Genomic DNA, 8,674 nt, shown 5'->3' on the forward strand with positions numbered 1-8,674 from the left:
TAAGATGCACAGGAGGATGAAGGTGAGGGGTGTCCTGGCCAGGACTTCAAATGCTGGCCAGTGTGTAAGGCCGAGGTGCATTTTCTCTGGTTCTCTGATGCATCCACCTCTTCAGATGGACCAGTTGTCAGTTCCACCAATTGTGGTTTCCATAGCAACTCTTTGGCCTTTTCCCTTTCAGATCAGCAATAAATAAATACATCAAGAAGGACCCTGGGCTTGGTGCCTCTTCCTGGAGGAAAACGTTCCCGAGTCATCAGAATGAAGAATCGTATGATGAATTCACACCATTCTTTCCTGAAGAATGCAGGGAGTGTGATTTGTACATGCACAATGAACTAGCAGCCCAGAGGAGACCTGAGTCCTGAGTGTTACCTCTGCGCCTCCCTGAGTCTGAGCATGTGGCTGGCACCGCACCGGATGTCCTTGAACACGTCAGTTCTCCCTGCTGCAAGCCTGGCATTCTGCAAACAGCAGTGCTAAGTTTTCCTTTACAGGGAGTGCGTGCGTCATAGCCCAATCCAGGTCTCCATCACCCTTCTAAAGCTCCATGGGAAGTTCATTGGCATTTCGGGTGTATTTTCCACCTCCTAGAATGTTAGAGTTGGGGAGGCCATGCACTTCCACCTGAGTCTGATCCTAAGCTGCCATTACGCTGCAGAGTAGGGCAGTTTGTCTGCTGTTTTAACCCTTCACCATGGCCAGTCACTCATAGTTCAGCCTGTTGTAAACTGTGAGTGGTTTAGAAGTACTTCAGAAGAAAATAAAACGTGGCTGTGCACACGGCCTGGCTGCACTGCTTGGGGAAAGCCTGGAGGCAGCAGGACCAGGTAGGAGACAGTGGGGGGGATTCAGGGGCAAACGTGGCATGTCAGAACTGGGCAGTGGGAGCGTGCTGAGGGTCCTCAGCAGGAGCGTTCATGGGACTTGGTGGTTCGTGGGACGTGGGCCGGCAGGGTGGTGGGGGAGAACTCCCACAGAAAGACCAGGTTGGTTGGGTTGTCATAGTGGGTGCATTGCAGACCTTGTTGGTTTCTCATGTATTGCACTGGGTCTTTGCCTCTCATCGGGGTGATCTGGGGGTGTGTGGAGAAGCCCCAGTCCTACCCACAAGTCATGCCCTAACAAGACTGGAACACCTAGCAGGCATCACTATACCACTCTGTCCATCATGAAACATGATGCCAGGAACATACGAGACAACTGACAAGGAGGTGGCCGGGGGCACCTGGGTGGCTCAGTCAGTTAAGTGTCCCCCTCTTGATTTCAGGCTCAGGTCACGATCTCAGGGTCATGAGATCCAGCCCCATGTCGGGCTCCACGCTGAGTGTGGAGCTTGTTTAAGATTCTCTCTCTCCCTCTCCCTCAGCCTGTGCCCCTCTCCTCCTCTCTAAAAAAAAAAAGTTAAAAATTAAAATAAATAAATAAAGGAGGTGGCCAGTGGAGGGGGCATCAGTTAACTCCTGCCTAGCAGGGACCCTCCCTTTATCCAGTCGCCAAAGCCTCAGGGCACAGTGGCCGGTGGAAGGGCACCATGGCATCAGCATGTCCTGATTCTCCTTAATACCACAAACCACACGAACCCGAGGCTTAGGGGCGTTCTTTCTCAGGCAATGGAAAGAATTTAGTTCTCTGCCTTTCTGCAACCTCCCAATATTGGTTACAATATTGGTTACATTCATTCCCAAGGTGACTTTATAGCGAGTGAAGAAAGTAATTGATTCACATAAAGAGTAATCTTTTTCTACCAAAAGAAATTATTTTTAATAGCTGGATTTTATTAATGAAGGAATTTGAACTGCAGGAATAAAGATTTTCTTCAGAAAGCATTAAACACCAGAAGATGAAGATTTATTCATTCCTCCAAATGTTACTACCCTATACATATCTATCTATCTATCTCACACCTCCCATAATGGAGCCTCTTCTGCTCTCAAGTTCTCAGACTCGCCAGGCACCTGAGCGGCCTACTGGTCCATCTCACCCCCCACAGTGATGGCCTTTCAGGGACAAGGGAGAAGGGCATTATTGCCCATCAAAGGCACTCTTCAAAGTTCTCTTGCATACAAATAATAAGGGTTATGGTGAAGATTTCAATCAACTGTGCTAACTTTTAACATTGTTTTAAAATTTTACCATTTTCCTCTTAAAATTCCAGGCTTCACCTTTCAAGTATTTGACAACATTTAAATTAAGCTAAGCACAAAGGAGAATACCCCTCCCTCTCATGATTTATTTTTCAATGGTGAAAACTGTATGTAAGCTCGCACCCAAGGAAGAAGGGTCATAAACCACAGCCAATGTCCCAAAGAGCAGCTGTAGGTGGGGACAGACCAGGGCTGGGGCCAGGAACTCAGTCCCTGTCCACGCTGCCGCCCACCGCTCCTGATCTGAACGCAGTCACCTTCCCGTCCCCAGCTCGTGCCCCTGGCTCCCCACTTCTATAAATGAATGCAAACAGAAATAAAGACTTTTGAAAGGCCTTTTCCAGCTCTGACAATCCTTGTCTTCATGAATTTTCTCTTCACGTTCTTCAATAAATAATGAGGAAAATAGTTCAAAACCTCATTTTCGCAGAATGTGAGAAATAGACGATGCGGCCAAGCTGCCTGGCCTGGCTATCCCCCCAGTGCACGAATCGGACTTATATTTAGCCCCATGCTCTTGCTCAGCCAGCACTTTTATTAGTGGGCAAGCATCCAGAATGAAACGAAAACATGGTTATGGGTTTTTCCCAGATTGCATCCTGCAGTTGGCTCAACGATCCCTTTCTACAGCCAAAGAGCCCCCCCGCCCCAACACACAATATGAACAGGCTCTTTCCTCGAGGACTGCTGCCTGTCCCCGAGCTGAGAGCTGAGAGGGGGGGCATGCAGGCCTGCCTCTCCTCCACATGGAGCAGGTAGGGACAGCTTGAAGAGGGAGAAAAAGGCTCTAGGACCTAAAAGCAGAGATGGGTGAGATTGATCAGCTCATCTGGCCTGTCATTTTCTAAAGAATACACTGAGGGTGCAAGAAAGGAAAACAAAAATTCTGAGGATATGAAAAATAATGTGGAGGAGAGATGTTTTTAACTGTGAGGTAGCATGTCCTAAATCCTCCAAGAAGGAGGTTCTGGAATGGCCGGCCTGGGCATAGGGAGTTTGGGGGAGGCCAAGCTTCCTTAGCCGGGGACAGGTGGCCACCTAGAAGGTGAAGGGATCATTCGGGCCTTGGTCCCATGTCACCCCACGAAATGCTGCAGGAAACAAGCCTGAGAGGCTGTGTGGTGGCTTCCCGCCTTGGGGAGCGCTTCCGTTTTGACACAACATGATGGAGAGCAGGAGGGCAAGTCCCCCACCACTACTGAACTCACTGCTTCTCCTCACTAGGTTCCTAAGCATCAAAGAGGGTGTTTTTGCTCATGGGGATGGGGAAGGTAATGTGGTGTTGCATGAACAAGTGGCAGAATATCCTAGAAGAATTCTTCTCCGGTGGGGTTTGAAGACTGACATAGATTCTCTCTGTCCCGAGTGTCCTGATTCAGAGAATCCCACCAATGCACGTTTGTTACTTTTCAGCTGGAAGCCTCTGAATCTGAAGCTGAGAAAACAGGAGGTAGTAGAAGAAGATGGCAACTTCGGAGGGAACTGAAGGCCCTGGGTAGCATCTGTGGTTCAGGCTGCCTACAGAGGCTCCCACCATGGCAAGAACACTTGTCGCCGTGGCGTGCAGTTCATCACTAAAAAATGAGCTGAGGACGTCCGCCTTCTAGGTGAGCTTTGCACTTTAGGGAGGTGGTCTTAGGTCTTAGGTCATTCCCTTCCCTTCCCCCTCCGTGCACTCTGCTCTCTGCCCCATTACTGCACTCAGTCCCACGCAGGGCACGTGGCTCCCCACACAGCCACAGGCGGGGCAGGGAAGGTGCCCCACATTTGTTCAGGGCATGAAATATCACTGCACAAGGTGGTCCCATGGCCTGTTGGTCCCATGTCCAACAGGGCCCAGCAGCCTTGGGGGAGGAGTGAGGAAGGCACCTGGTCCCCGCGGTGGGGGGCTGGGGCTCAGTGGTGGGAGAGAATCGAAGGTGACGACAACAGGGCAGCGCGTGGGGTCCAGGAGCAGAGCTGGGCAGCCCCGGCGAGGGCAGTGTGGCTTCGTGCGTGTGCCCTGGCTCTGCATTGGGATGGACGGTTTCAGGAATGTTATAACATCAACTTAGAACACGGGGACTCCAGAGACAAGAAGAGGGTGCAGACCGATGCAACAGTTCGCTGGTACAGCAACGGCGGCTAAAGAGGAATCTTTGCTTTATATCCTGAAATTCAGCACCACATGGGAAACTGCTTTATTCTGGTGAGAGCAGACACCTGAGAGCTCAGGCGTTGGGAGGTGGGCCCTGGGGTCCGGCGGCCGGGCGACCACAAGTGCCGAGGCATCTGGCTGCGGTGCACAGGCCACAGCTCGTCCTCAAGGTGCCGAGGCCTGAGGAACTGCATTTTCCCGAGAAGACCCAGGAGAGCAAGGCTCAGAGAAATGAAGGCGAGAGCCAGATACAGAGGGACTAGGAAACGTTGCCTGAAGACGGAAGGTGGCTGCCTGGAAGTCTTCCTTCCTCATTATGTGAAAGGCCATCGCGGTAATGAAATAACAGGTGTCAATCAGTCTCTGCTCCCCCACGTCTCCCCCGCCCGGAAGCCGCTGGCTTCCTAAGGGATGCACTCCTGGCCCTAACCCCAATCGCACCACCTCTGGGAAAAGGCAACCAAGGAGAAAGGCAATGAATAAAAATCAAGCTAGGAGAAGGGAGGGCCACCAACGCAGCCTCTCGACAGCACAGAAATTAGTATGACAAATAAAGGAGACTTAAATACCACTCCACTCACCCACGCTTGGAGACCCTTGGTGTCTTATTACTCGTGTGTGTGTGTGTCAGTGTGTGAGTATGTGTATGAGCGTGTGCATGCATGTGCATGAGCATGAGTGTGTGCATGCGTGTGCACGAGCATTGTGTGTGTGCATGCATGTGCACGAGCGTGTGTGTGCATGCATGTGCATGAGTGTGTGCATGTGTGTGCGTGTGTGTGCATGCGTGTGCATGAGCATTGTGTGTGCATGCATGTGCATGAGTGTGTGTGCATGTGTGTGCATGAGCATGTGTGTGTGTGCACTTGCATGAGCATGTGTGGTGCATGCATGTGCGTGAGCATTGTTTGTGTGCATGCATGTGCATGAGCGTGTGTGTATGTGCATGAGCATGTATGTGTGTGCATGTGAACATGTGTGTGCATGAGTGTGTGTGCATGCGTGTGTGCGTGTGCGTGAGTGTGTGTGTGTGAACATGTGCGTGCGCATAAGCATATGCCTCAGCATCCGTGTACATGTTTCCACAGGTAGGTTTCCCCTACATTCTTCGGTCTGCGTGGACATCAATGTTTGTATTTACTTCTTATGGTCGTGGAGGGACAGAAAAGGCTACTTTGGGCATGTCTACACTGAAGACAAGATGAATTCTGTTTGGATAGTGTGGGTTTTAACCCCTTGAAAAGAAAAGGGCTTCTGTGCAAAACTAAGTCAGAGGCTAAGAGCCTGTGGAGGCCAGCAGTTGAGCGTGTGAAAGGCGGACGTGAAGACCTGGGAGAGAAGTCCCTCTGCTTTGCTGAGTCTGCTCCGTGGTTGGAAGAACTGGAGAGATGCTCCTCGCTTGGGTGGAGCACACACGCTCGTGTGTTAGTCCGCTCAGGCTGCCCGGAGGGTGCAGGCAGAGGGCAGGAGGTCAGTCAATGGACAAACTGGGGGGAGGCTGGTGGGCTCTCCAGGCTGGCCCGGGCCTAGCTGGTGCCCCTGTTATAATGAATGACAGAAACCGTGCCCAGGAGGAAGAGGGTCCAGGCCAAGGGTGGGGGCAGGGGCTCCACAACATGGAATTGCCTAGAGCCAACACAAAGATGATGCCGACTCATGACAAAGTCTGTCTCAGGGCCTCAGCTTAGCAGGGACACTGGCTGCCTACCCCTCACCCCACCACCAAAGCAGAGAAGAGTAAGGGAAGCCAGCCACCCTTGGCTAAAAGCGGGGTGCTCTTGTCTCCCCATGGTTCCTCCCAGGGAAGCAGTGGTGGCCTTGACAGGCTCTCGGCTGGGGACGGGTGGCTCTGCAGGTAATTTGCACATGGCCGTGGAGGCTGAGGAACCCCTGCGGGCGGCTGGCCTCCAACCACAGCTCCCCTAGAACCCCCGGTGGGACCGTGCCCGGGGCGGTGCGCAGGTTGTCTCCCGGGACACTCCGTACACATACCTCTCCCTGTCCTTCGTCCCTCTCAAAAGTCCACGGTGCTCACAGTCTGAAGGGATGGATAAAAGAATACTTTCACCCTAGGCTTTATGGCAGGGCAGGTGGGGAGCTTTGGGGCCAGACAAAACTGCTTTGATCCTGACTCTGCCACTTAATGGCTGGTATCAGGGGTGAGCTACTGATCTTCACTGAGTGACAGTGTGAGGATCTGCAGGAGTAGGTAGGACAATACTTACCTTTCAAGGTTATTAAAAGGTGGGGCAATGTATTAATGGAATTAATTACATTAGCATACTCAGATAGAAAATTTATGTACATATGATTACCTCAGAGGCTGAAATAGCATGGGATAAAATTCGCCACTGTTCCTTCAAAGAGATTCGGCAAAGAGGGAACAGAGGAGAGTGCCTGACACGGACACAGGCTGTCCGCTGGAATCCCACGGGAACGGTCCCACGGGTGTCGGAAGAGACGCACTTCCATTAAGGTCTCGTGGATGCCAAGGATTTCTGCTCTTTGTGCCATGGTCACCACTGACCTGGACATTCTCATCACTGTGATGAGCATAAAAATAAATAAGGTAGAGAAAATTGACATTTACCAACTGTGTAATTAGAGGCCCGGGAAATCCGGGAGGATGAGTGAAAGCCTTTTGCAAATGGAGCGAAGCAGCCAGTTGTAAGAACTAGAAACAGTGACTTGTCTCTGTACCAGAATAAGATATGAAAACACTTTATAACAAAATGCCATAATTCCGCTGAAAGAAAAGTAAGGAAATAATTCCCCCAATACCTGAGACATGCATGTGAAATCTCTAACAATGGGGGAGAGGAGCGTAATCACGGGAGAGACGCACTGGGCCCCGGGGTGGAGCATTAGCCTGTGCACACGTCAGCTTCTCAACTCCATGCAGTCTGTGAATCAATGCTACACATAGCAAAGAGGCACAGAGCTTCTCAGGGAGCCCCACAAGCTGGTGGCCCAATGCATAGGGCAGGTAAAAACAGAAAACCCATGCTAGGCTGTCAGGGAAGAAGACTTCACCCTTTTTATGATAAGGACATGAGAAAAAATGTCACTGTAACAGAGCAAGGAAAATATGGACTATGCCTCATATCTTTTAGAAAAAATGGACTATCGATTTGGGGAAAATTAAGTTTGAATCCTTCCTAGTCTTTATCATACACAAAAAGATAACTGTGTAGACTCACATAATAGAAAAAGAATATGATAAGACCGTTGGAAGAAAAATTAAAATAATATTTGTATAATTTATGCCTTTTTGTGTAAGGTAGAAAGCACAGAGATGTAAAAGAGATTAATTAAGAGATTATGCAGTTAGAAGTTAAGGTCTTCTGTCTAAAAGTCCCCATTAACAAAATTAAAACAAACAACAGTCTAGAAGATGCTTGCAACATGTACGTTTAACAACAGGGTAATGGTCATAATGCACAAAGTGCTCCTAAAATCCCCTTAAAAAGGCAACTCTGACCCACATAGATACACTCAACTGATCTGTGACAAAGGAGCAAAGACAACACAATGGAGCAAAGACGGTCTCCTCAAGACATGGGGCAGAACAAATGGACATCCACATGCAAAAACAGTGGATCTAGATGGACCCTTGACAAAAGTTATATCAAAATGGATCAGAGATCAAAATGTAAAACCCTAAACTGTAAAACTCTGGGAAAACCAGATGGCCTAGGGCCTGGAGATAACTTTGTAGATATAACAGGAAAGGCACGGTCCCTGAAAGGAATAACTGACAAGCTGGATTTCATTAAAATTAAAAACTTCCACTCTGAGAAAGACACTGTAAAGAGAATTAAAAGCCAGCCACAGAGTGGGAGGAAAGATCTGCAAAAGATACAGTACACAAGACTTTTATCCAAAATATATAAAGAACTCTTAAATTTAATATGAAAACAAGCAACCTATTTTAAAAATGGGCAAAAGTCTTGAACAGAGATGTCACTGAGAAGGGATGCAGATGGAAATGACCATATGAGAAGATGTTCCACATCTGATGTCACTGGAGAACTGCAATTTAAAACAACGAGATACCACTATACACCCAGGAGATTGGCCAAAATGCAAAACCATGACAACACGAAATGCTGACGAGGATATGAGCAACAGGAGCTCTTAGACATGACTGCTGGGAACACAACATGGTGCAGCCACTTTGGAAAACAGTTTGGTGGTTTCTTACAAAACTCAACATAGTCTTACCATATGGTCTAGCAATCATCCTCCTTGGTATTTACACAAATGAACAAATGAGTTGAATACTTACGTCTATACACACAACCTGCAAAACCCTGTACAGCCATGATTATAACAGCTTTATTCATAATTGCCAAACTTAGAAGCGACCAAGATGTCCTTCAGTAAATGG

At 49.0% G+C, this 8,674-nt stretch overlaps 1 long non-coding RNA gene across 1 annotated transcript; it reads left to right on the forward strand.

Annotated features, from left to right (window-relative positions):
* Nucleotides 1–364: 364 nt before the first annotated feature.
* Nucleotides 365–5,690, forward strand: LOC116639008. Its single transcript, XR_004300761.1, has 3 exons — nt 365–830; nt 3,561–3,754; nt 5,373–5,690. It is a non-coding gene; the product is annotated as an uncharacterized LOC116639008 (long non-coding RNA).
* Nucleotides 5,691–8,674: the final 2,984 nt, after the last annotated feature.

This window comes from Phoca vitulina, unplaced genomic scaffold, assembly GCF_004348235.1.
Source record: "Phoca vitulina isolate PV1807 unplaced genomic scaffold, GSC_HSeal_1.0 scaffold17, whole genome shotgun sequence".
Lineage (NCBI taxonomy): Eukaryota > Metazoa > Chordata > Mammalia > Carnivora > Phocidae > Phoca > Phoca vitulina.